Genomic DNA, 27923 nt, shown 5'->3' with positions numbered 1-27923 from the left:
GAATTCACTGTATGCATATTCATATGCGCTCAAAAGCAAATATAATTTACTTGATTTTATGGCGCTGCTTAGTGAAACAAAAAATATCTCCTTTATTCAAGAGCAGTGCTATAAAATTAACTAAATATTATATCAAGTAAATTACATTTGCTTTTATTTATGATTTTATGTACATGAATATGCGTAATAAATATTCGGTAGCAATTTTTTCTTATTTTAGTGTTCATTTTTCATATTTGTTTGAAAATCTATGTTAACTAATACTGTTCAAGAGGTTTCCTGAGAATATTTATTAACCAACCAATACACAGTTAGTGCATTGGTCTTAAAGATTTAAATTTAAATAATAGTAATTGAAAAATTTTAATTTAATTAAAAAACTTTTTTTATATTATAATTTGGAAATTAATTAGATGTTAATGGCATTCCATGTCATTATTCAGGCGATCGCTCCCCCCATGTTTGTGATTCCCCTAAAAACGCCGTCTACCTGAGCTATTGTTAAAGTGTCTGATTTCTCCTGAATGCAAGTATGTATCCTCTTCTCCACAGTTTCAGATTGTTTACTTAAAAAATGTGGGAAGTCAAAATTTTCTGTCCTTCACGTTGAAACATGTTAATATTAACAGATTGAACTGGGGTTTTGCAAAACAAATTTTCATTGTAAACGTAAATTTATTTTAAGATTTTTTAAGAGAATAATCTTTTAAGAATATTTAAGATTTTTTAATCAAATGCCCTTAAACATTGAAGGAATTTATAACATATTCGTTTTAAAAGAATTAACCAAATCTTAATTTAGAAAACAGATTCAATCATAATTTTTGGTTAAATCTTATAAAACACTTGTAAATTAAAATATATACCCTCTTTTATATCATCTAAGTTTTCGTCGGGGGTACAAAACGTGAAATTAACTTTGATTTTTTGTAAGCTGAAACATAAATTATTTTTTAAGTAATTATTAAGCCAACAGATTAGGTTTTGAGAATTTTTCTGACTATAAAACTCGAAAGCACTTTAACAGAATTATTAATTTTGTATTTTACTAAAATTTGAAAAAAGTAGTGAAAACCTTAGAATTTGTACTACAGAGACTGTTTGCGTTCGGCACTATTCATATATTTTACAGCGGAAGTCAACTTGACTATCCAAAATTACCTTCTTTGACGATAATAGTTTTCTAAATTTAAATTGGAGACATCTTGACTTGGATTTTCGTCTACAATGTTTCGAAGACATTAAAAAGTAGACCAAAAGAAACATATTTTTTATACATTTAAACAACAAAGTACGCAACGGTTTTCACCGATTTAACAAAATTTAACGTTTTTTCGATACGCAAAGCATGTATAAAATGGAGCTTAACTTGTTTGAAATCGTTAATTATAATAATACTAGAATGCTAATAAGTTGCAGTTTGCTAAGCATAACTATGTTCCAGCTTACAAATTTATACGTATTTTCTTCCATCTTAACCCTTTAGACCCTTAATGTAAAATACTTATCTTCTTCAGGCAAGCCACTGATGGTTATGCTTTAGTCTATTAATATTCCTTTCTCCCCTTGAAAAGTAAACTCGTGAGAACGCCGTGAGACATTCTCACCTATTAGCATAAACTTTATGTAAAGAACTTTCTCACGTTCAAGAAATCGATACAAACAACCCTGCAAAGAAGAAGTTGATTAGTTTCTGTTATTGTATTACTATTTTCATTAGAACACTAGACATTAGACACTCCGAGTGCGAAATCGCATAAGACTGCCAGCACTGCCTATAACACCACGACGTCAGTCAAGAAATGCCGAACTATACACTTAATCAGGACTGGCGTTCAAATACTTGCACCGATTCTCAATTATTCAAATCTGCTTAATTTGGATCAACTCTCAACCCAATTACGGCGCATTAATGGTTCAAGTGTCAACTCTGCAAGTGCCGGTTGTCTATGCTGGGTTCGCACTGGGAATCTTAAATTTCTGAGCACGTAAAACAGTTTTGGTGAATCAGTATACTTAAAAACAAAAAGTCACGTGTAACAATTTATTGTTTTCCAAATCAAAATTTTCCTGGCATATAAACTCATGTAGAAAGAAATTTTTAATAGAAGCAAAAAAATTAATGAATCCATATTTTTTCTTTTATACAAACCAAACAAACTGATGACCAATGCAGGATCTCATCATCAATTAATCTATTTAAGTGCCATACTACAATCTTTTAGTATATTGATAAGTCCCAGAATGCTTTTATGATGGTCTAGGCTGGTGACGTACATCTTTTGTTTTATCTGAAAAAATTAAAATTCTATAGTTCCTTGAAATAGTTTCTCTAGTGCAACTTGAAAAGTAACTAATATAAACTTAATTGTCTGTACACACAACTTCATAATGTTTGTATGAAAAACAAAACTAAGTTTAACAATTTTAAATTTTATTAAAACCATTTCCAACTAATATATCAAATGAAATAGTTAAATTCTGCTAAAAATTAGTGAAATTTCAATTTTAATTAGTGGACGACTGTTCACAAAGGTTTTAAATATACAACACAATTGTTGTTTTTAAGATCATTAAGAATTACCTTAATGATCTATTTAATTCAAATTAAATATAATTAAATGATTTCAGACCTCCATGAAGTAAACGTCGGCGCTCAGCGTCGAAAGTTTTTGGGGATGAAAATGTTACTGCTTCCATTCATTTAGCAGAGGGTTGAAACTTTTCAGGGCTAAGCGTCGAAGCCAACTTCATGGAGATAATTTCCATTTATTAATTAGTAGGAAAATATCTAGAAATACCTTGATAATGACATAGGGTAACTGCACCAATTGCCGAGGGTGCTCCAATTGTCGAGGATAATAATTTTCTTTTTTAGATAAATAGTATAATATATAATATTTAAGAACAAAAAAAAATTCGAAATAATCTTTGTATTTTCAACTGTATATTTATATATACAAATTTCGTAGCGATTCTACTAAAATAATTATTTAATTAATATTATAATTCACTGCTGTGAAATTTACACGAATCTCCATTTTCTTAATACTTCAGGTTGATTAAAACAGATTTTTAGAAATGCAAATTAAACGTATTTATAATGACTTTTTGTGTACAAAATTATTATTATAATTTTGTACACGAACTAAATTAATTTTGTATGCATGTTTTTTTGTTAAAAAAAAATATTTAATATTTTTTAAAAGCAAATCATCGGTATTTGGTTCCTTTTTTTTGACAGTTCCATTTTTCGAGGTAATGACTCGAAAATTGGTGTAGTCACTTTTTTCGCTGATGCACCATTTATCGATGGTTAAGTGTTTATTTACTAAACGTCAAACATAAATGCCAAACATTTATAGGTACACAGAAAAAGAAAAAAAATGCTCCAAAAATTTACAACCAACAGAAAATAATCAACCAAAAAAACGAGGAAGACGGAAAAAAAATTAATAAAAAAAAATGCATTATTTAAAACTAAAAAATTTTGTACTATAGTTTAATTATAATTAACCATTATATTTACAGTTCGTAATAAAAGTTTATTTTATTCGTTTACAAGTTTAATGTGACTTAAATTAATTTATTTTTTAAATTAATGTCTGATTAACAAAATTGATTAAATTTAATTAACTTATATTTATAAAAGTTTAAAAAACAGTTAAATAATTTTCTGTCCTGTATCATCTACTATAAAAATGTTTTATATCGATATTATAAATTATTCAATTATAGTTAAATAAATATATTTGTTTTCTGGTAATGTTCTATAATATTTTTATCGAAAAAATAAATATCTATTCGATTTTCTAATATCTGTACAGGTTAATTGTTAGGTTATATTGGGTTATATGTTTAAAAATGTCATACCCTCGACAATTGGAACAGACCCTCGAGAAATTAGCACAAGACCATCGACAAATGGTGCTTTTGCTCGATTGACTTTTAAATATATTTTTTGCTTAACAATTTAGTTTATATTAAAAAAATAAATATGAATATTAAACATTATTAGATCCTTCGTCCAAATATACAAAAATCAAATTTTTAAGTGCATTTACTTCCGAGAAAAAAAATGTCAAAGTCACATGTTGCCTAAAACCCTCGACAATTGGTACAGTTACCCTATACTTAAGATGAGGATAAATTAACTAGAATTTAATACACTTGCATTTATTACAATAATTTATTGCATTAATGCACTTTGCGTTTTATCTGCGATAAGTATTAAACGTAGCAAAATTTACTTCGAAAGTAGTCAAAGTTACCGGAAATGTTTTACTATGAAAGTAGTAAAAGTTTCTTTATATTTTTCTCCGTGTATAAATCTTTTCGTAAATATGCATAAGAGTCATACTGGCGGAGGTGTGCGAATTTTGAAAAATTCGATTCTCTCCATAAAAATTAGGCTTTTGAGTTCACGAAAAATTAAAATTTTTGCATAATCAATATTACTTATTTCTATTTATATAGATTTGAAGTGTAAAAGCTCTAGTCTTGCAAGGCTCTCGAAAGCTTTGTAATTCAAGAGACTTTTACTAAAGGCAGATATAAATCTTGCAGCACTAATTATAAATCTAATGAAGCATTAATTATTTTTCCCTTGTTCTATTTTATAGTTAATTTTAAATATATTATTTGCAACAAAATTTCTGTCTACTGAAAAGGGTCGATTCACGATTCACTGCCAACTCATCCCTGCGTACTTTGACCCACTATACATAGCCGAACGTACCCCTTCGCCTGATTAAACTATACATACTGAAAGTTAGCCCTTCCTTTGAATATATAGTCAAATTCAGCATCATCGATACATGCTGCAATGTTTACATACACCTGTCACTTTATATTCAGATTTTTCTAGCTATGCAGGTTTATAGTTTCTTAGTGTGTTTAGAATACTCTGATGCAGAACAAAATAAAAATTCTTGCATTCGTATAGGCGTTAATTTTCCCCCCTTTTTTGTTCTAAATCAATAAATCGAAATTTTATTGGCCAGTAATTACACGAAAGTTTTTTTCAAGTAATAATCATTCTGCATCAAGATTTCTGTATTATAAGGAGTTTAAAAATGTTCAAATAGAAATTTGAATTTTTAAAAAAAAATTGTGTGCAAAAAAAGATATATATGTTCAAAAATTAGACCACTTCACAGTAAACTATGAAATTTTAAAAAGCGTTGCAGCTTAAGTTTACACTAAAAATGTTTTCCCTTTCACACTTCGAAGATGTTTCAATTTTCCATTTTTCAAAAATCTATGCAAAAATATTGAGAATGAAAAACTAAATTAACTATAGGTAATGGATAAACACTCGAACACTTACAAAGTAAAACAGAATGAGTGGATAGAAAAATATTAATTTTCATCAGATTTCAAAAGAAATTGGCAAAAAATTTTTTATCATATAAAATAAACACTTTTAAATTACTGTCTAGTATACTGAATTAAAATTTCCACCAGAGAATACCATTCTTGAAGACGATTGTTTTGGAGTTTGTTCCGAATCTCACGACAACTTTACGATCAATGGAATAATTGAAGGGTGAACTTATCAAGAAAAGAATCCGATGTCATTTCATTTCTCCCAGGTCGCCTCACTTTAATAGCCTTTTGTAAAGCTACAGTGAAAAAGTAAATGGACATTAGGGTTGCTCGAAAATACCAACAAGTTGAAGAAGACAGAATTATTTCTCTCTCACGCTCTTCAATTGTAAATGTTCAAAAAGTGTCCTCTAACAATTAATTTAACTCACTTAATTTTCCATTTAATTCATCATTAATATTTTTAACAAATTTTTTTAAATTTCTAAAATTTCTAGAATTTTAAAATACAAATTTCTGGAATTATTGTTTAGAAATTTCTTGTATTTAATTTATTAAATATTTCCGAATGGAACAAAACAAAATTGAAATAATAATTGTGTCACACTACGAAGAAAAACCTAAGGAACAAAAACTTACTGGTTGTGTTTATGATCATTTCACCGTCCGTAGTTTTTAATGGCCCCCATAGGAATAGGAACCGTTACGAATATATCGAAAAATATCGAAATAGAAAATGATGAGCATTGATAAGTGAAAAGTGAATATATAGAAGGGCGAACTCACATTTCCAAATGAAATATAGTATACCTTAAAAACTCACATATACCTATGAGATGGAGCTACAGTCGCTTTTTTCAATATCATTGGACTTGCAATTTTTATTTAATTTTAGAGAAACTAAATAATAATTTAAGTAGTTTTAGGTGAATTATAATAAACAATACAAAATTAAATAAAAAAGGCATGTTGAATGGAAATAGGAGGAAGCAACGAAGTCGAGGCGCTAAAATTAAAAATAATTGTTCAGCAGCCCCATTCTTGCTTCTGCGGACATCATTCATTATATATATCTTCTTCTCAGTGAAAAATTGAAATTTAATCTGAAAATATCTAAAACTCGCTGTGTTCTTAACAAATTCTACCTTATAGAATATTTTATGTCTAGTTATTAAATTATTATATATTTTCTACTAGCTTTAACATAAAAAACGAAGTAAATTTTCCAGAATCTTTTAGGAATGAGAAATGTTCAAATATGTGCTTATATGTAGGCGAGAATGCATCACGGTGGATAATAAAAACCTGTAGATCGTATATTAGAAGTAAAACGCCTTGTCAATTAAAAAGTTCTAACAAAAAGAAAAATTCTCATAAACTCAAGTTAATGTAATTCTTAAAGAAATTGAATCATAAGTGAATCAAAAGTTGGTAATATTATTATAAAAGAACGCAATTTTATCGATTGTTAAAAGGTTTGCCCTACAGTGGGTAATTGTCTTATTTATTACCCAGTAGAGTGGAAAGGAGTATGAGTAGAGTAGTTTTATGAGTATAAAGAAATTTGATATAAACTATTATCCTAATGTAAGAGAATGTAATTTAATTGCTGTTTTAAGTAATAGCAGTATAAAATATGCTTACGTTAAAAAAAACCTAAAACTTTTTAAACAGTTCGAACATTAATATTGCATATTCAACGTATAGAATATATAATAAAATTATTTACACTATTGTAAAACTTGAATATTTTATTCTAATTTAATATTCTATAAATGATAATTAATTTTTTTCTCTTTATTTTAATAATAGCTTATCTAAAAACAGTGAAATAAAAGAATGGGGTAACAGTGTTTGCTGGGCCCCAAGTTAACTGAGGGGTGTATTTTTTGCCGGTTTCTCTCCGTCCTTTTGAATGCATAGAGAGAGAGAGAGAGAGAGAGAAGGGGTTAGAAGGACAGAGAGTGGCGATCTCTGTAGGTAACTAACGTCTTGGTAACGGCGCGACACGGCGACTGGACACATTAAAAAGCTCTGATGGTCTAATCAATAATTTTTTAATTTTAATTCAACATTTTTAAATTTTTTTTATCCATTATTAATTATTATTCTTTCTGTGTTTTAAATTTTTAATGTCGGTAAATAATTCAAGCCAGAAAAGAACACTCATAACGTTAAATAAAAATCTATAATATACAAATATAAATTGCTTACACTTTAAAATTTGATTTTTACATTCTCATAACATGAGAAGGCATTAGTTTTTTCAATTTTTTCTTCTTAACTTTACCAATTATGTACTTTTTAAATTAATATTTTATATAATATAAAATGATTATATGATTTTATCATCCGGTTGTTTTATTAAATAATATAAAATGCTTATGAAAAAATCGGCTGTAATTTATTTAAGAACAAAAAATTTTCAAATTATATTTCTAGTAAATTTTATAATTCAAAAATTTTGAATTTAATAACTATATAAGTGGATATTTTTGGATTTCTTGATATTTAATCTTGCGAATTGATTTTAAAATTATAAATAAAAACTGAACATGAAATTCGATACTACAGTTATAAATTAAATAAACAATTTGGATCTAACAATTTATAAGTCACACTTTCGTTGAAATTACTAATACAAACATGTTTCCGTTAGTGTTTCCGTGCACTGTTTAATTAATTCACACTCTTGAAAATATTAATAAAACCATGACACTTTTTACTAGGATTATTCGAAGGATTTTCACTTTATAATTAAAATAGACGCGGAGAATTTTAATACTTATTGAAAACCATCAGAGCGTCACTTGGAACTCGAAAATCTTGTAAAGATTCTTAATTGTACAGAACAATGCACTATCATTTTAATTAACTTGCTCATTAAAGATTGATTTAAGGCTAAAAATGAATTGTTTCGTTTGGTTTAAAATGAATAAAATTCATTAAGACTACAATAAGGTAAGCGCGCGTATTTTTCCAAACTTTGCAGCAAGGAACTGTTCAGCATGTTAACGAAATTTTAACTTAGAGTTAACGATGCGACATGCTGAGCCACTAACCCATAGACTTTGATTCTAGGGGTAAAGTAAAAGAGAGACACAGACGAAAGAGAATTAGAAGGGGGAATCTGGGAATGCCACCCTTTCGTATGTAAATTCGTGGACACCTGGAGCAAAGGCCGCATGCAAATCAGTCCTGAGACCATCTGAACTGAACCTATACATGATAATTCTAGTGAAATTTTATGAGACCTACAAGTTTAAATGTTCAGTATTCGGTATTCCTTAATCGATTCGTCATCTTTCTCACATTTTTACAATCAACTTTTCCTACCGACTCGTCAAATAAATACACCGTAGAAATTAATTTCACAAAGGTATTCAAACAAATTTTCAAATATTAGCCGATCATACTTGAAGAACGTATAAAAATATAGGTGGCCTTCTGATTGAAGGCAAGTTTTCTTGTTTAAAATACATTTTCATTTTCCATGCAGGTGAAATAAAGATGAATTTGACAATGAAATAATTGAGTTTATTTGAAAAATTATACATGATTAACATGGTGAAACACTAGTAAAATTGTTTGTAATTTTACAATGCATGTGTAATACAAGTCGTGTATTTGAAAATAAAATTAACATACTTTCTTATGATGTAAATGTACTGCTAGATTATAATACCTGTAATGTAATTTGAGCGCTAATCACGCACTATCGCGTTTTTCTCATATACTCACACATCAATGTGCTAACTGTATATTCATGAAACAGCTGTAACGTGAGTCATTAACATCATCCTCAAAACTGCCGTTTTTTACACTTTAAAGTACTTCCTCCAATAATATAAAAAAAAAATATTTATTTACAAAAACTATTAATATTTTAATATTGGTATAAATGACGCTATACTTTTTCAAATTTCTAATAAAACAAGGTTAAAAATTGCCCAAAAACAATTTTCTTCCAAAAAAAAAGGAATTTTTTAATTAAAAAAAAATTGTTTTTATACATTTGTAGCTATGATAAATACATTTCCCGTGGGAAATCAAAAGATTTCATGATCTTGAAACAAAGCCCGGCTCAACCTCAATATACTCCCCTAAATATTTATGAAGTCTACTATTTAGTAAACCGCCGAATGTATAACGATTAGTCTAATTCCTGTGTCACTTGAAAATCCTACAATCCTACCATTGCTAACTTAAGTCTGGTGTCAAATTACTGTTTGTTAAAAGCAAATTTGCTGAAACTATAAAATTTTGTTTGAATACTCTGATGTTGTAAATTAGCATTAATTTGTGTTCTAACTGTAAGAAGGCCATTCATATTTACTTGATGTAAAAATTGTTTGAAGCTGCATGATATTTGAACTGAAATTATTCAATGCCAACTAACCTGCGAGTACGCACAACGTTTCACACGCGCTCCTTTTAGCATGTGTGAGTCGCTACGCACATAAGCAGGGGTTAAGTTGTGTTGTGTATAAATTAGACCCGATTATCAGGCGGCTAAGATCAATTTTTATAAGGAAAACTATAGGCTTTTATAGGAAGGCCTGCTTGCATTTATACAACACAACCATGGAGAATATTTTATTTTTAACACGATAATGAAAAATTTTATATTTTCAAAACTAATTGTTACTTTTAATCAATTTAACTAATAATTATTTGTAATTTGTAGCAAAAAACATGTCATTTTTAAGAAATTAACTCTTTTTTAGGAGACAGTTACCTAAGACAAATTTTAATTTAAAGCCAGAATAATATTTATTGTCTCATTGTTTTTTTCGTTTTTATTTTTAAAAACGTTGTGGATCTCAGCCGTACAACTAAAAATTATCATGCATTTTAACTTTTAAAAATAAATAAACAATTTTTTTTAAAGTGATGACAACATTTTTAAAAACAATAAATATTTATAAAAATTTTTCTTTATAATTTTTTATTTAGGCATATTTAATTATTTTATATATGCAATGTCGAATACGTATATTGTAGTTGTCTTTTATTCACGAGAAATGTCAAAGGAAAGAATGGAAATTTCACATTCATCATTTAATAAACCAATATTTTAAAGCAAATGTCAGCTTTCAACGAAGTGGAGACGAATGCGTCCACGTCTCAACTAATATTTCTTTTAATATCATTAAGAATTATTTTGTAATTTTCAAGAAATAATCAATAGAAATTTTTACAAGTATTTGTCACGTACTTTTGCCACGAAATTGTAATTATTCTGTTCAGTAGGGGAAAGGAGGATAAACCGGTCATATTAACGGTTTTCGCTCTGCTGTGTTAAAAAGGAAATAAATCATACGAAAATGAATAAACTTGAAAAAAAACTTAGTGTATGGATGTAAATGGTGTTTCTACATCCGTTTGGAAAACAGTTGCATCAAAGAATGATTTAATATGTTAATAAATTTTAACATCGTCAGCAAAGTGATAGGATCATTAAATTTTTTTATTTAAAATAAATAAATAAAGGAGAAGAGATAAACAGCCATATGTAGGAAAAGTTAATTCTTGTAGTATGTACTCGACTAATGAAACGGATTTCATAAATTTTAAATTTCAATAACTGATGTTCTGATTTCGTATATATATACATATTTCAGATGCACCACAACTATGCGTTATTGTCTAACTGAGATAAGACTTCACGTTAAATGTTGAAAAACTAAATCAATTATAACTTTTTCTCAAGTTAATATTATCTTAAACTCTGAGATTTATATAACTTAGTAAAATGAAGAATAGCTTCAGACAAAAACTTTTTATTATACTCTTAGAGTAACATCAACGTTTCGAAGCCGTTAAGGTCTCCCCTTCAGGATAGAATTAAACAAATTGTTATTGCCATTCAACATTTAGACATTACATTTAAAAAATTATAAAACCCTTCTGTACACTCCCGTAAGGTTAATTAGCAATTATGACATACAAATTAAACTAAAAACTAATCTTTTTTCTCAAGTAACTACAGGTCTTTAACTACATCTTCTTACAATAAGCTTTACCTATACAATTATTGCATGCAAAATTTTATTAAAATCTGTTTGGTGATTCTATCATCAAACCTCTTTGAGATTAGGTGCCTATACAAATTAATTTCCTAGATCTTGTGATTAATGGTATCAAACACTTTAGCAAAATTCAAGTACACTATTTCCTCATGGTGTAAATCGAATAAAATTTAAAAAAATGTATTACACCTATAAAAATAACTTTTTTGTTTATTATTTTAATTAATATAAAATTTTAAAAGATAATCAATGTTTTAATGTTTTACTACAATATAAACGGGGTGTCTAATGGCTTTATAATGCTAAACGTTATTTATCTAGAAAGTTCCATAATAAATTTACTTACGGAGTAAATTGTAAAATTTTTTAAGTTTCATATAAGATCAAAAACCTATAGAATTCTTTATTTTCTTTGTTTAATTTTATTTAATTAAAATGCTTTTCTAATTTAATAATTAATACAAAATTGTTTATATGTAAATCAATTGAGTTTGTGTTACGACAGATTTATATATATACCCGAGTCGAAATTTAAAGTAGATTTAAGACCTAATAAGGAGTATTTAGTTTTGCTTTACTACTATTAAAACCTATAAATTCGACTTAAAGTCTTTTAAGTTGTTCTTAGATCGATTTTAGTAATCTTAGGTACTATGACAAAATTCTTTAAAAATCTGTAGGTTCGTCTTAGTACTTATTACATGGATTTTAATACTCTTAGACACCATGACTCCAAATTACAGTTGCTATAGTCCTAGTTAGGGCCTGCCAAGACCGATCTATTTAATGCCACATATACCAAAAATTGAAAGAAGTTCCCATTAACACCTGATAAGACCTTCTTGTTCAACTCTGAAATATTTGTTTGCTTCATGTCGAGCTTAGAAATATTTTCTATTTTTTTGTATTTTTAAAGTAGATGGCCAACACTTCAAATAATTTTAAGAACAAATTTTGTAATAAATAAATGTTTTATTTATTGATTTAATTTTATTAATCTAATGTGTCTACTCTCTAAATCTGCATTAGTAGAAAGTTACTAATGAAATGACGAAAAGTCTTCCACCAAATGATTTAGTAATAATTTTACTAACAAATAGTGAAATTTTACTAATTATTAGTAGATTTTACTAATTGCTTAGTAGAATTCTACTAACAATTAGTAGAACTGTTTCATTATTAGTCGATAAAACAATTTCACTAATTCATTTAGTGAAAAAGTGACTTTCAATTAGTGGAATTCTACTAAAACATTAGTAAAATGTTACTAAAAATTAGTAATATTCTACTAATTGAAAAGGGGAAAAGTCTTCCATGAAAACTACTAAAAATTACTAAAATTTTACTATTTCTTAGTAGAATTCTACTAATTAAGATTTAGAGAGCAAGAACATATTTAGTTTTATGAATTAAAATGTGATATATTGTATCATATAATGACTAAAATTTAATATTAAAAAAAAATTTAGCTTTGACATTAAATTAATGAAAGAATAAATTTCATGTATAAAAAATTCTTTGTTAGTAATATAATAATATTTTATTATTATATTTTGAATTTTTAGATAAAAATTTAGATGTTTACAGTAAATCATGAAAAATTAGATTTTAATGTTTATAATAATATTTAAAATTAATATAATAATATTAATATTATATTATGTTTATTTTAATATAATATATTAAAATTATAATATAATAAGTATTATATAGTAATAATATTAAATATTTATAATATTACGATTTTTATATATATTTAAAATATAAATATATAGTAAAACTATATTCTTAGAAAAATTATTTTATGTACAGTAAAATATTTTCATTCCTAAGCAAGAACCTTAGAAATATTTTCTCGTTCTGAATTTGACACATCTGGTTTCACTTAGGATGACCAGCCATGAAGGTTTCTCGTCTATTCTATGCGTTTTTCTGTACAAGTTTTTTCATATATATTTATCACCAACAAAATTTCCAAACATTCCTATGAGACATATTTAGGAATTTCTTCGATTTTCAGAGATATTTTCAAAGAAATGCCTTGAAGAGTCAGTTGCTTTCTAGCATTTGAGAGACGAATACTTAAACCGCGCTCGGCAGGACAATAATATTTAATATTTTAATAAATAAACAATTATTTATCTATTTTCATTATAAATATTCTTTGTGTTTATTGTAGTGCTAAAAAATAGTGTTTTTGTTTTATTTAAAAAGAAAAAATTATTCTTTTTATCCTGTGTTCTTTAAGTGAAATGTTACAAAGTGCAGTTTGAATATATATTAAAAAAAACTGGATATATAGTAAAAACTATAAGTGTAATTATTAGTTCAATGTTAATAATTATATATATGTGTGTGTGTAAATATATGTATAACAAAATAAATATATATTTTTGTTCCGAGTTTAATGTTATTATATTATAAATGAATCATTTGTTCATGTAATTTTGTGTTTATTTTTGTAAAATGTTATTAAATATAGCTAAAATACAAGAAAAAAGAAAAAATTGTTTTATTAAAACAACTATATACATTTAATTCATCATTATGTGGAATTATAAATATATAAGAAAATCAGGTAATGTTACCAGCAATCTATATTAACCATATCATATAATTAAAGAAAAGGAATTGTTTATATTGAATTAATAATCCTATATTTTGTTGTTATGATTACTTTTTTGGTGTTCTGACAGTTAGTTTGGTTATACAATTAATATTCCAAAAAATGTTGTGTTTATAAAACATTCTAATTGTCAAGAAAACAAAAAATTTAATAAAACAAATAGGATTGCTTTGTTCAATATTAACAGTACTTTTTTCCTTGTTTGCGCATGCGCGAATTCTAAATGCTGTAGTCAGTAGTAGTTAGTATGCTCTAAAGAGGTCTTAAATTAAGACCTATTTAACGCCTAATAGACAGCGAAAACGGTCTTATGTAGACCCTATGAGATCTTAAATCGATTCTATCACAATGTAAGTAAAACCTCTTCAGGTTCTTATAGGTTCTCCATGAAGCAGGTCTTAACGGACTCTGAGTCGACTCTAAATTTCGACTCGGGTATAGTCCTGTCCTTGATCCTGACTATACAAAGTAATCTGAAGTCATCGCTTAATATTTTTTTCCTTGTATCCAGATATCATATATAGAATATTGTCACTCTACATAATTACTGATATTATTATTTGCTCTAGTACTTTAAGAAAAATGTTTTTGCCCTCAACAAGATTTCTCAGGAATTTATTACTTATAATTAATTTTCAATTTACGGTGAATTTTTGATTTCTAACAGATTATGATGCAAGAACATAAATTAAAATGTGTACACGTTATGACTACTGCTATTAAAAACTAATCTATTGGATTATTGTCTAAAGAATTTGAAATGCTACCTTCTTAGCATAAAAATGCCTTTATAGTTCTCAGTCATAGTGAAGGGGTTAATAGAAAAAAAGTATTAAAAACAAAATTTTTTGTACATTTTTATAACAGGATTTTGAAATTCTGAAAATTTCAAGATATATGTAATAAAAAACTTGTTATAATACAAAGTGTTATTTTAAATGAAACCAGGGTGCGAGTATAAATTATTCAATCCTCAGGAATCTTATATATACACGTTGGTTTATATGGAATAAATATATTATACAATATGAAATAAGTATATCGTCTGAATACAGTTATTCTTAAGCTTTTAGAATAACATGAGATTTTCAGTATTTTATAAAATAAGAATAATATGAATTTTAAATAACATTTCAACTTTAAGGTGAACAATCTTCAAGACGCCTTGTATTGTCGCGATGTTTATTGATTTTGGTATATTTAATGATCTCTCTCGTTTGTCCCCCACCTTCACAATTCTTACAATACAATAAATCAGAACAGTCCTATCACCAAAGAGTTAGGACATTGCAAATAAATATTTACAACTAAATACATAAGCCATTTTTATAAACTTGTTATTATCTACGATCGTAAAAAACTTATTTAAATGTATTTTTCATTCAAGTTTTTAATTTTCTTAAAGATATGTACTGTGTTTCTAAAATTGAAACACATTTTTCTTTCAGTATTTTAGAAATTGTTCCTGTTGAAAGTATCCTATTATAAAATGCATTTTATTCTCAACGCTATCTTCAGGCGTAGCGCTTTTTCATCATCGATCGTTTCATATCCTCGTGAAAAAGAAACTGTGAGCAAAATCATATTCAGCGTAAAAATTTTTGAACCGTGGTTCGAATTTTGCAAACTATACTTTGCAGAGACATCGACAAAGTTTTGAACAAATTATCATATTTTAAACATAGTTTTTAAATTTTTGAATCATGCCCTAAAAACAATTTATTTGAATCAAACAAATAATTACTGGTCTCATCAAATAAATATTTACTTGAATTGAATAATTTTTATTTAAATCAATTAAATTGTATTTGAACCAATAATTTGAGAAGAAGTTGAAGCAAATACCATTTAGTCGACTCAAATAAAAATTATAAATATTTACTTGAATAATGATTCAAAAATATTTGTATCAAATAATTTTATTTCCGGTATAGAAATATTATAAAGCCTTGGTGAAAGAAAGTTTTCGAGTTTGGTTCTAAGCAGTAAATTATTTTAAAAAGATATAATAGAAACGACACGGCATGCATTAAAATGCCCGATCAGTCTCTTCCATTTAAAAGGCACAGCTAATCAAGTATAACACACGGGATAGAAATGAATTCTAATCAAGAGGAGGTATGCAAGTAGGAAAAACTGGTAATACAAAATGCAGGAATAAAGAAACAGTAAGACAATCAATATAAAAGAGAACTCTTCTACAGCAGCAGCAACAACTAAAGATATAAATCAACGTGTGCATTGTGCAAGAATATAATTTAATGCACGAATGAAAGGGGACCGCATCTTCAATTCGGAGATGGGAGAATAGTTGTGAGGCCCAACTTCCCTGCAACGAAGTGCTAAATTTATACAACATAATGCCAAATGCTTCTGCCTCTTTATTTTCCCCGATGAATTTCATTAGGTGCTTGACGACCTTTCTCATGCCTATGAATTTAATATATTCTTTTCTAATATTTTTCTTTTCTCTTCTTTTTTTTAAGAAAAACCAGATAGAGTAAAGATTCGTTTTGTTTTTAAACAAACAACACCAAAGCAATTCATATTTTTTTAAAGAAGTTTGCACTGCAAATTTGAAATGCGTTCGGAAATTTCCTCCCTTTTACAAAAACTTGTGGCAAATTTTTAAACACAGTTTTTCTAAGGTTATCAAATCGAGACAAAAAACGAATCAAAAGTGTTGTGAAGCAACGTTTTGAACGTTGCTTCGCAACACTTTTGATTCGTTTTTTGTCCCAATTTGTTATCCTTACAAAAACTGTGAAAAAGGGAATTTCTTGATAGTATATGCATAGATTTTTACTACAAACTTTCGGAAAAATATTGTGTTATGTGGGAAATTTCTAAACGTCAATCATATTTTTATCAATTAAAAATTGAACGTACTTTTAGAATTGTTTAAATATAAGTATAACTAACTGAAACTTAATGTTTTTTGATTCTTTCCTTTTGAGTAATTAGTCTAATCAAGGTACCCAATTCTCAAGTTGTTTAATTTTGATAATCGCTAAGGATTATTTAATTTTTTTTGAATTTAGAAATATTTGAGAAATGTCCAGCGAAAATTTTTCCAGAGATGTGCTACTTCTAAAGCAGTTTTTGAGAAAAATAAACTGTCGCCGTGGTAATGCGTTAGAAAATAGCGTCTGTGAAAAAAGCACGAACAAATTTGTTCGAGAGCACGAAGTACGAGAAGCTGAAGCTTTTAGGAAGAGCCGTCAATGCGACGAAGGTAAGACGAGACAAGCCGAGTCGAACCGAAGTTTTACGTGCTTGTCTCGTACACTATATTTTTTCGCCACAGGCTAATCAAAGAGTCGCTTTTAAGGCAGCACTTTAAAAGGCATCTTTTTGTTAGTACTGCATGACAACTGTCGTAAAAGTACTTTTATGACGGTTATCATATGTGCCGTTTCAGGCATAATAAGAAAATTGAAAAGCGCTATTTGACCAGTTGCAAATAGGTGCAGTGCAAAGCCAGCTTTTTATTTGCCAGCGATGGACACGCACGCAAAACGAACATAAACGTGAGAATGGAAAGTAAAGCTTATTCGTGTACACTGAGAAAAAGATTCATGTCGAACCGTTTGCTGAGATTTTACAAAGAGCTCTGTAATGGTTCATTGAAAGGATTATCTAAACTTAATTAACTCAACTCTTTATTGGATCAATCCCCTGAATTTCGTCTGAAAGCAGTTGCGAACATACTTTCGAAACATCAAACTAAGACGGATTTCAAAGTTCATTAATTGCATCATTAAAATTAATAATAATGAAATTAATAATTAAAGGTTTATGTTATATCCCTAAAGCTTAGAAAGAATTAAGAATGTTTCTCTCTATTCACAGTTTTTCTAAGGATATCAAAAAATGAATCAAAATGTTGCTTTACAAACACTTTTGATTTGTTTTTTGTCTCAATTTGATATCCTTAGAAATTCATTCAAATGAAAAATTTATTCAATTATATAATTTAAAAAGTAAAATTCACTCCGCTTTGAATACATTACTTGAGGACTAAAAATTAACTTATTTTAATGAAATGAAAAATTATTGCTAAATCGGATAATTACAAGAAAGAATGTTGTTGCAAATGTCACATACTCCGAGTTAATATATACGATCAACGAACGAACTGATATTCAACACTTTATAAACATTCTGCAAAATATTATTGCAGAGAGCATAGCGCAAATTCCTTTCATTTCCAGCCAATATGACTCACTTCTTTTCCTTTAGAATTCGAAACTTTCCAACAAAACTATATTTTTCTTGTCCGACGCGACGTTATTAAAAATCCGGACATTGTTTATTAACTTTTCTTCAAAGATTATGACGGAGTAATTAAATACCTATATACTTATCAAATTTAGATGCATATTTTAAACCCAATTTAGTTGAATGTAGACAGTTTAAATCCATTTACTTTATTAAAACTTTTCGCGGTGAGCTTCATTCAGCAGTTTTAGTCGAGTTTAATAGCATTGGAGTTCAATTTCCCAAATGAAAGTTTCTTTCTAATGTTTTCGAGGTTCTTTAATTATTGTACAAAATAGTTGGAGATCCTTTTTTTAATTATTGACAAATTAAGATGCTTTTCTCTTATGTAGATTAATTTAATTCAGAAAAAGTATCGCTTAACTTTTGAACAAAACATTAAATTTTTCTATTTGCCTAATATTTTGATTTATTAATAATTTTAACCAGTAGCAAGTTTTCAAAACCTGCGATAAATCCATATTTTCTTTTTTCGCGAAACTGAAAAAAATGACATTTCTCAGTTAATTTTAAGATAGAAAATTTGTACCTTATGAATTATTTCCATAATCTTCCATCTTTAAGACGTTTATTTCTTTTTAATTATACTTTATCATAATTAAGTGATTTAAGGGGTTACATGCGGGTCAAACGTGCAGAAATCGTTTTTTTTTTAATAATTTCTTTTTCTAAGAAAATAAATTTTTTTGTTTCAACACTTTTCATATCTTAATTATAAGTGAGTAACTTGTGAAATTTTCGTTAAAAAACATTCAAATCTGGCCCCTAGCAACAGTTTTTTTGAGACATCTTTAAAAAAGGGACTTTTGCAGTGGTCACGATATTTTCTGACTGCATCATCGAAAGTATAAAAACCAAATATTTTCTGTTAGTGGGTGCAAGTATATATAGCTCTTGATTGAGCAAAGAAATTTTATCCTTGATTAGAAGAACCGCACGGAGAAAAATGAATATTTAAGGTATAAATATCTAGATGTTAAAGTTTAATATTTTTATTCTTTAACATAGGGACAGCTATATAGTTATTAAAAGTAAATATCTGGATGTTAAGCGTTAATATCTATAGCATGTCATTTAGTATCTAGATATTAAAGTTTAATATTTTTGATGTTAAGAGTTAATACATTTTTTCAATATCTACTTTTGAATATCCAGTTTTCTCCGTGCGATTTTACTTGGTTTAAATAGTCCTAAAAATCGTAATTTTTGACAAAAAACGCAGTCAAACATTCAAGTTTCAATTTTTTAAAAAAGTTTTCTTTTAATCACGAGCTGTACACACCCACTAGCAAAAACTATTTGGTTTTTCGATTTTAGTTGAAGCAGTCGGAAGATATCGTGACCATCGCAAACGTACTTTTTTGGAAGAGGTCTCAAAAAACCTACTGTGGTTAATGGGCCTGATTTTGAATATCTTTTGACGAAAACTGTACAAGTCATTCATTTAATAGTGTACTTTAAGATAAAAAGTATTGAAAGAAAAAAATAAATTATTAAAAAAACATACATTTTCTGGAAATTTTGACCCTTGTAACCCCATAAAGGTTTTGGTAATCAAATTTCCTATACTCTATTTTTTGTTCTAAAGTAGGATTCATTTGCAAATTCTACAATTAGCAATGTTTATATAAAATTGAAAAATTACGTTGTTACTTAACAATTTGGGCTAATTAAGGGTAGTTTATTAGCTTAGAATCAATTAGGAAATAAAAATTTGCAGCCAAAACTGTGCAGGACTGCATAAACCCGACATGATGGAGGGAAATGTAGGAAAAATCCTGAACACGGATGCTGGTAATCTGTTTTCTAAGAAATCGCCATTTTTCAGAAACGTAGGTCTGTGCAGAATCCATTGCGCTCTACCCTCCTGCACACTGCCTACACATACATATTTCACAAGAAGGGGAGATAAAAGTATGTGCATTCTACGCATGTCTGCTACCTCATCGTAATTCCAAAACACCGAGCTTGGTTCTTACGTTGGGTGATCGATGAACATTAAATTCAAGTAGTATGGAAAAATGCTTTGGTATTTCATAGAATGCTCGAATACTACTAATGCACTAATATTTTATTATTCCAAAATTATGACACATCCACCACATCAGTATACTTTGAATAACGTCATTTTTCTTACTGCGAATATAACTTAAGGAGTGTTACTTTACTAGCACCCGAGTGCTGCATATATATAGGAATAGCGTCTGGAATTGGAATTTTGTTTCGTCTTCGATTGAAGAAAACAACATTTTCATTTGAATTTTTTAGAAACAAAACAAAATTATATTACTTCACTGTATTATTAATTATTACCTTTATAAACTCTAAAACAAAATTCATACACATTTGATTTTGTTATGTAAACAACAGACGAAACTAAAATCACTCTTTTTGACTTGAATAAAAACTAAACCGACTCTAGGGGTGTGCAAAAACTTCAATTGGCATGGTCACGAAATTCGATTCGAACTAACTCTTACGAAGAGAATCAAATTTTGGAAATTTCCACATTTCTAAAATTAACTGAAAAATGCAAAAATTTTCTATAAATATCCTCAACAAAATTCCAGACGAAAATATAGAAAATACTAAAGAAACAAATATTTCTAAATTAGTAAAAATGTGATAATTAATTAGCTATACGCACTTCTCCCAATTTTTGATTAAATGCGGACATTTTTTTGGAATATGATAAGAAAATCACGTTTGTCAGTTTATTACAATTTAGGGTCAAAACAGACAAATAATTTTAAATTCTGAGTATTAACAAAAAAATATCCGTAAAGCTCAAAAACTGAAAAGTGACCTTTTCTAAATTCTTTAAAACATATACATAGAAATAAAATAAACATTAAATTTGTGTCTTTTGTATATCTTAAAATAAGATGTTTTTTAAAGTAATCTTAATGATATCTAAGATACTTTATACGTTTTAGTAATGATGAAGATGTTTCATCCATCTTAGAAAAAGTTACTTCGGCAAGTTTTTTAAAGTTATTTTAAAATTAAGATTATGTTTCTGACGCAATAAGATGTTTAGCGATAAGTTATACTCTCTAAACCCGAATCAGTCATTTTTCACTGATTAGTCAATTAAAAAATAACTGAAATTTTCAGTAGTTTTTTAATTGTTGAATCAGTGGAAAATGACTGAAAATTCAGTTATTTTTAACTGATTTTCAGTGAAATTCCACTGATTCAAATCGCGAAAATAGAGTCACTGATTCAGATTTAGAGAGTACATGTGAATTGTAGGATGCGACAGAAATGTTATTAGTTAATAAACACTAAGATGCAAAAAGTGCTTTACATATATATGAGCCCATATATAGTTAACGTCAAAACTTTTTCCCAAAAAATATGCTAAAAATGTGTACGAAGATACTTTTAACATCTTAAATTAAGATATTTCTTTTTGCAGTGTATAGTTTTACTCTTTTTTATGTTCAGATATTTTATCTATAGATAAAATACAGTCAACTTTCAGAACATCTTGATATAACCCTAAACTATAAAAAGTTGTTTTTATCTCAAACCAAAAATTTAATTCGACCAATTTTTTACTTAGATTTTTGATAATTTGTTGAAATCCTTTAGAAACATGATGTATTATACTTTGTGTTAAAGGCACTTTTTAGTTTGATATTATGTTAAGGGGTTAAAAGTTTTTAAGAATGCGGAAATGATATAGTTACTGATGATGTCACGTACCGTCTTTGAAAGATGAGTCTTTGTCAAGTTGGGAGTCGGGGAATCAGCAAACAATAATAAGTTCATAATTTCAATTTAACAGTTTCAAATTAACAAGCGCTAAAATTTGACTGCATATATAAATAGAAGGTACAATAATGTGAATTAGAAGCAGATAAGAATAAAATTTACAATTACCTTCTTTCTAACGAATGCATATTTTAGTCACTTTCAAAAAATCAAATGTTGATTTATCCACGAATTTCTATAGGTCTCCTGAAACGGAAAAAATAGGTTTTTTATATTGTTGTCAGTGTTTCTATATAAGTAACACGCATCATTACAGTAATAACAAATTGTCCGCCTCAAGGTAATATTTCTGTAACATTACGCAGTTACATTTCGTACTATATTTCGTTCCTAACTATCGTTCCAACTTTAAACAAAATGTTATCAAATCCAGTTGCATTTTAGCATCGAATTTTATTGAGGCAATAAAAATTTTAGGATCGTGGACCAAAACTTTTGCCTACAAATGATCAAGCTATAGCACATTCAGTAGTTAATAATTTCTTTAACTTTTTATTAAAATCGATGGATAGAAAGAACCTGAATCATATTTCAGTTTTGAATTCTGCGTTTCAATATGAACTTCACGCCAAGCGTATGAGATAGAAAGGCACATATACGTTTTTTAATCTAAAAGTTAACATTATTTAATAATTATAAATTATAAATATAATGAAACATTTCAAAACTAAGGTTTCGTTAGCTATAATTTGCATACTTTTTTTGCTGAAAACCCAAAATTATTTAAGCAGGCTACGATGTATTATAACGGTTGTTAAAAAATAATAATGTGCTTCGAGAAAATAATTAATACATTTTTATAAACACATGACTTGAAAGAAAAATCGGTTTAACTTGCTTCAACTCTGCAAGCTTCTTGCACGCCCTTAACTCTCTGCCTGTGCTAAGAATTCCCATCTCTAATATCGCGTGGGTCACACATACAGACAAGAAAGTTTCAGTAGTTTAGGGTCGTATAATATAATAATAGCCTGTAAATGAAATATAAAAATTATAAATGAAAAGCATAAAAAATTAATATAAATTTTTTCAATGAAGAGGGCAATTTTTAGCTTTGACCTTTAATTTTGTTTGTTTGTAAATGAAAAACTTGTTCAAAAGTAAAACTTTTTTTTCTGTTTAGCAAATAAATTAACAGAACAGATAAATGATTAATTAGAGTACAATGTGGAAGTGAACAATTTTTTGAAACACCCTAAGTGGTACTTACAAAGAAACTACCTGCTTGCCACACGCGCCCCTTTTCTTCCTCGATTTAACCAATTTTCCTTTTCTATAGTTAACACTTTTGAATACCTGCATTGAAAAGGCCCAAATAATCCGAAATAAGCCCTAAATACCAAAAGGCAGGTGAATATAGTTTGCTTTGACAACAAGATCACCGATTGATCACTCAACATAGCAGGTGAATGTGCGATTCTTTACAAAACTATCGTTATACCTGCCTCTCAGAAAATGACACCAAACAACTTTTTCAATTCATCGGAAACCAAATTCCATTCAGGTTCAATCTATAGTTCAATCGAGTTCAATCAAACTTTTTTAAAACATAATCTTGACTATTTATTGGCATCACTCCGAATCATATAATCAAAAATATTGTTCTTGAATTATAAAATACAATGTAAATGAAGTTCATAACTTTTATTAACAACGATTGGGAAGAAAAACATTATTTTCTAAGAAAACAATAATATTTTACGTTTACAAATTTTTATTTCATAATTTATTAATCAAAAGCATTTAACAACATTTTTTAAGACAAAAATGACCCCACACTATATGCATTAATTTTGGCTTACCCTTAATTTTTTTTCTACTTTCAGAAATAATAGTTAAATGTGTTCAGATTAAAGATTATAATTTACTCAATTTCAAAATCTTAATAGTTTCACTAAAATTAGGTATTGAATATACCACTTTTTTACTAATTTTTTGAAAAAGGTGTATTTTTAAACCCTAATTTTAGAAAAACTATTAAGATTTTGAAATTGAGTAAATTATAATCTTTAATCTCAACACATTTAACTATTATTTCTGAAAGTAGAAAAAAAATTAAGGGTAAGCCAAAATTAATGTATTTTGTGTGGGGATATTAATGATTTATTAAGTGAATTACTATTGAGAAAAGGGGTACTTCAATTTCAGATTTTAGTGAAACTTTTTGGATTTTTAGATTAAATAAATTATATCTTGAATCTGAACAGTTTTTTTTAACTATTATTATTTCTGAAAATATGGAAAAAATTAACCGTAATAGCCAAAACTATAATTTAGTGCGGGATCCTTTGAATGGAAGATTATTTTTTCTTCTAAATCGTACAGAGTACGTTATATTGAAATAAATTTAAAAGTAAAAACTTGCATCTTCTAATTTTCAATGTTTGTCATTATAATCAGGTTTAATAGAATCCTTTAAGATACTAAATTAACAATAAAAATTACAGTATAGAATGGAATTAGAAATATTAAATAAGAAATATAAAAGTACATAGCATCATTTTTGCAAAAGTAATAAAAATTTTTTAGTGCTTTCATCATATTACTAAAGAATTTTAAATATTTATTGAAGCGGAAGTTTCATGTATTTTTTATTTTTAAATGAAAGGGGTGTTTAAGGGGTGACTTCCGGTTTAGCTCAATAAGTTTTAACATTACGTGTATGGAATTAATATAATTTCAAGAAAAATTTAATTACATGTACATTTTTTTCATTTCCTTATCAGCATTTCAAACTGTTTGTATGTTAATTATAAAATATACAAATTATTACATGCATAAAAATATGCTGAAATATAAACTTGAATGTTTCATGAAAATGAGAGGGTCTACTCACACGAAAAAGTGTGAGTCATGTCTTAATAAATATGCAAGCAAAAGTGGGTTAAAAACATTAAAAGCAAAAATGAGTTAAAACTTCATTAAAGTCTATTCAGCAATGACGCTGGACGACTTCTCACTTACAATTTATTATTTAACGGAAAGTTCTAAATAAAAAATAACTACAAGACTGTCTCGACGTCATTTTCAAATCCGTATAGGCAAGTAAATTAATAAAAATATTTAAATCATTTTTCTCTCCATTGTTTTTAATCCGTAGATCCTTGAGAAACAAAGTTTTCTTCTTTATCGCAATTATATTGACAAAATTTATGATATGTTGGGTTCTACTCATGAAGTAATAAACTTTTCATTAGTTTTAATTCGAAATAATAAGTTCTGTGTGTTCTTCAAACAGAAAAGGAGGTGTTATTTCATCTGTTGTACGTTGTTTTAACCAGTGCTAGTTCTCATAGACAGTGGCGCCCTCAATCGTGTTGTGTTTTAATACCTCTTTTCGGTATTAAAACACTTTTTATTGTGATGTTATCGAAATAGATTTATCAATTAATTCGTTTCATGTTAAGTAATTTTTCATCCGTATACAACTTATATTTAATGTATGGATTTTTCTAACGTTAATATGATTAGTACAGCAATATTTTTAAGATTTTTTTCTGTATAATTTAATAAAGTTGAAGCTTTATCAGCAATGTTACAAAACCGTGAGTAACAATTCCATAACCAAAATAAGATGCAAATTATTTTCAACTTAAGGAACGTAAAACTTTATAATTTTCTTATATTTAGAAAGCAATAAATTATAAATGTAGCTAGAAACTTTACATTCCTTGAATCTTATAATGCAAACATTTTATAATATACAGTAAGACATTTATAACTGTTAAACAAATGGTAAAATATTTCCTTTTATGTAAACTGTAATAATTGATATGAAAAACTTATAAAATAATAGTCGCATATGGAGATGAAAAATTTGTGTAACATTTATTAACAGTTACAAAACAGTATTTCTTCCTTCCTATGTAATTTCGTAATACCTAACACAGCGTTACGTTACAGTTACAAAATATGTTTTGATAAGTAGAAATTTTGTGTTTTTCATATGTAAAAATTAACAATAACTAAGAATACAAATGCATTTACATTAGTGAGCGATGATCAATTAGCCAAGTGTCGTGTATGTGTGAGTCTGTTTGGATGCCACTCCATCGTATCGACACGAGAACTTGAGAACGGATTAAGATTATGCATACACACCTTGACGATATTTACGTACGTTGTTTCTAGTGCTAATATCTTGAAATAGACAAAAGGATTGTCCACGATTCTGAAAATCTTCATCATCTTAAAATTTTTTCTTAAAAAAAAGAAGTAATTTTAAGTTAGCTTGATATTTTTATAGCTTTTGATTAAGGGAGGTTCCAATATTCAAAACCTGAAATAAACTTGATCAGAATGCGAAAAATATTAGTAGACAGTTTGTTCCATAAGCCAAAATGTTAAACGCGTGAAATGAAAAAACCAAGGTGGGTCTCTGAGCAACTCATGACGCAAAGGGTTAAAGCATACTTTTTACAACAGAAAGCTTCGTTTTCGTTTTTTTTATATTAAACACTGAAGATATTGAGAAAATTACTTCGTATTGAACAATGTTAAGAGTTTTATAAGAAGAAATTTTGAAATATTGCCAAATGATAGTATAGATAATTAGAATTAATTAGTGCTCAAGAAGTCTAATAAATGCTGAAAATATGCAGCGTTTAAATAATGAAGGGTTAATATTGCAATCGTTATGACTATGAAAAAGCTTTTCAACAATCTTAATAAAATGTACAGTACTTTTTTAAAAAGAATATGTTCTCATCTTACCTCTACAAATTTAAATGTCTTTAATCTCTAATGCATTTGTTGTAAACAACTAAATCCAGAATGAGCTGTTCATGTTCACTTTGCACTTGTGAAATTTTATCACTGTTAACTTTTACAAACGAATGATGCCAAGATAAGAATAAGATAAGTCACCAAGAAATGCAGATGCAAGTAATAATAATTCACATAACATGAAAATGGAAGCACATTTGTTCTTGATAATCTAATTGAAAACGAAATGCCGATGCAGAAATTAAAAATGATGAAGCACATTCTTCATTTAAGTTCCAGAGAAACTTATGGTGGCTAGAGATAACGTAGAAGAAAAACATGCGGTCTTCGTGCTTCACGCGAATGACCTTAACCGGTTCCACGTCATCTGCCTTGAAGATTCCAACTGTTTATTCACCCAGGCTAGGCAGTATCAGCCACTCTTTTCAGCGGAATTCATTTACTAATTATTTCATTAATTTCTCCTTAAATTTCACACTATTAACCCTACTAACACTAATGGTGGCTTTCTAATATTGAATTTCGCATTTTCGTTCACAAGGCAAGTGCAATTATAACAATAATAACAATATTTGTTTATAGTAAAACGTAAGGTTCATAGTTAATAGTTTCATGTGTATGCATTCTCGAACACTGTGATAAAAGAATTTGCAAAATTTATGTAAATATATATATATGTATTTATACATGTATAAAAAATTGTTATTTCTGGCATAAACAAAAATAAAACACTCCGAACCCACAGTCCGACCAGTGGCAACTAAACCTTGAGCGCGGTATTGCCGTGTTGTAAGCCGGCTTTGCCCCGCCATGTCAGTCTTTCCATCTCCACGCGCGAACAGATCACCCAGTACCTCAAACTCTTTTACTGACATTCTCATGCCTTGCAATCAACGTAGTTCGAAACTCGTCAAGACTCCACCAGGCTCCACTGCTAGAGTTCTTCTCTCCCTCTGTAGTGCCTTATAGGCTCCCCTCCTAACCTTATACACGCCACGCGTTACGTTCATCCCAATTTTATTTCCCACCAGTCGTCTCGCATCTCAAAAAGCTTCCACGTACTGGCACTAGAGGCACTAGCGTCCACGCTTTGATATTTCGCAGCGTGAGACACGGAGGAATAAAAGGTGACGTAACTAAAACGCTTCAAA

The 27923-nt window shown here is 28.0% G+C and overlaps 1 long non-coding RNA gene across 1 annotated transcript; it reads right to left on the bottom strand.

Annotated features, from left to right (window-relative positions):
• Positions 1 to 449: 449 nt before the first annotated feature.
• Positions 450 to 27686, bottom strand: LOC122505378. The gene is made up of 4 exons (XR_006301916.1): positions 26761 to 27686; positions 22156 to 22233; positions 2153 to 2291; positions 450 to 1668 (listed from the first exon to the last, which is right to left on the bottom strand). It is a non-coding gene; the product is annotated as an uncharacterized LOC122505378 (long non-coding RNA).
• Positions 27687 to 27923: the final 237 nt, after the last annotated feature.

Source organism: Leptopilina heterotoma, unplaced genomic scaffold (genome assembly GCF_015476425.1).
Source record: "Leptopilina heterotoma isolate Lh14 unplaced genomic scaffold, ASM1547642v1 Lhet_353, whole genome shotgun sequence".
In the NCBI taxonomy this organism is placed as follows: domain Eukaryota; kingdom Metazoa; phylum Arthropoda; class Insecta; order Hymenoptera; family Figitidae; genus Leptopilina; species Leptopilina heterotoma.
This window is presented reverse-complemented; position numbering and strand designations above follow the sequence as displayed.